This window comes from Vidua macroura, chromosome 6, assembly GCF_024509145.1.
Source record: "Vidua macroura isolate BioBank_ID:100142 chromosome 6, ASM2450914v1, whole genome shotgun sequence".
NCBI classification, from domain to species: domain Eukaryota; kingdom Metazoa; phylum Chordata; class Aves; order Passeriformes; family Viduidae; genus Vidua; species Vidua macroura.
The window spans coordinates 10,516,206-10,518,563 of NC_071576.1; positions in this window are offsets into that span (position 1 = coordinate 10,516,206).

Below are 2,358 nucleotides of genomic sequence, written 5' to 3' on the forward strand. Positions count from 1 at the left end.
AGATGTGGAAAGCAGCATAGAGATCTGTGAAATACAACAGTGACTGATGTTTCTGCTACAGTGATCGGCATTTAGATAGTTAGCAGTGTTCATATTTAAACTTCTCTGTGAAGTTTCTGAGTCAATATCCCACCAAGACGAGATATTCAGATCTCTTAAAGCTACTAGTTTAGGCTGTGTGCAGACTCAGGAAGACTTCCCTATTGGTTTACACATTCACATGTTTCAAAGTCCTCTTTCAATCACCAAGGCTGGAAATGCTTTTTTTCCTCCTCTTTTAAAAAGCTTGGATTTAGAAGCGCAATTCTGTCACAGAAGTTGGAAACTGTAGTCACAAATCTGCAGAATATGCCGGGCCCTGCTTATACTCAAAATCTCCTCCAAGTCCCAGATTGAAACAGGACATAAACTGTTTTGAGATGGCCAAACGGTTTCATTTAATTTTACGAGACATGCATTAGCAATGGGAGGAGAGTCCTTTGGACATTTCCACTTGGGAATCCTGTTTTCAGTAAAATTCTGTGATGCACAAACACAAAAGCTCAGCTGCCTACATTCACAATTATTAAAATGACACAAGTTGAGCGAACCTTCGCCCTAAAGCGTAAGTGATGGGTTTACTTATGCAGCCTGCATAAAACTGCAAGTGCCATACAATGATATCTAGAGATATAGATGCAGGTATATCTATAGATATTTATCTCTTGTGCAGAACATCCTCCTTCCATGCTAGAAATTAAATGCTAGCACGTGCCTCCATATCTGAGCTTGCACCTGGTTGACAGCCACGTACCATAGAGGGAGTACAGTACCCGGACAATGGAAGGCAAGAAAAGGAAGACAAGTTGCTGCTGACGGTCAGGACAGTCAGCAGCAGGCAGTATTCTAGCAGGTGCCTGGAAAACCCATGAAGACCACTTAGCATGCATTGTATATCCATAAATACTTCTTGCAGGCACTGTGTGTGAAGGCACAGCCAAAAAAGACAACGGCAAAGACAAGCTGAAATACAAAGGCATGAATTCAACTGCACCTTAGACAAAAATTGTGACTATGCCTCAAAAAAGCAGAAAACCGATGCAGCCTGACATTAAAGGCTGAGATGAAATAGTTTTTTTCAAGCCCACGAAGGCTGAAAACACAGTGGTGCAAGCCCGCTCTGCTTAAGCAGGATTTTAAAGAGCACCACAGTCAGGCTGTGTCTCTGGACTTGCTTGTCACAGGCTATTAAATAGAAGCAGATGAACACAGCAGGTTGCAATCAGCATGTTTCAGGGCTAGCAAATGCTTTTCACTACAGTTGAGGCTGTTACAAGAAAGAAGCCCATGCATTCCCCATTAGGATGCTTGTCTGCTATGAGAAGCTGCCATGAGCATCCATATTCACAGCCCCAGAGTTCTCAGATGGATTAGTTTCAAGTGATGCCACCTTACAGCCACAGGCATTAGAGGAAAAATGTCACCTGCCTTCACAGTGGCCATGGAGACTGTCTAGTCCAAGCTCCATAGGAGCACTGAGCATAACGTTTTGGCACCTCAATAGGATGGATTCCACCATGGCCAAGTCACAGAAGCTGCAGAAGCCAAAGGAGTGGGCTTTGGCTTCTGTTTCGTACATTGCAAGGTACCTAAGGGCTCTGAAGACAAGGCTAAACATTATGCCTGAAGTCCAATTAAACTACCATTTCAGATATCAGAATTAATCTGAATAAAAAGCTATGGTTTATAAGCAGCACAGCACATCTAAGGCACATGTATGCATGCAAGCCACCATCACTGTATTAAGACATTGCTGGTTTGTCTTGAAGCAATGGCTGCTAGTACAGAACAAACATAGAGGCTTTTTTCAGCACTAATCCTCCTCCCCAATACTGAAAACACTATATACTGCTGACAGCATAATGTGCAACATATATAGCTTGATTGGAAAGCATGGGGCAGAACTTTAAAAAATGTACAGGATTCCGTTTAGAACTCCAAAGTTCAACAAATGCCCTATTTTAGGGTGAAAACAATTATAAATCTGATAATGATGCACAGCATCCATGAGTGATTTTTCCTTAATTTTGAAATAGTGTCATTAACTACGACATATATTGTAGGTTTACATTTCTAAAGAGAAATAACAGAATTGAATAGTTTTTTTTTCCTATCACAAGTGATAACCAGTGTTTGATATCTTCTATTTTTTCTTCCAAGAAATATCAGTCTATCAACAATTTTAAAATAAAATGTTTTCTGTAACAATAGAACTTTAAATAAAAATATGATTTTGATTCAGATACTTTTGAGAAGACATGGATACTTTTCCAAGATCTTCTGACAAAGTAATTATTAAAACAGAGACCAGATGAGGCC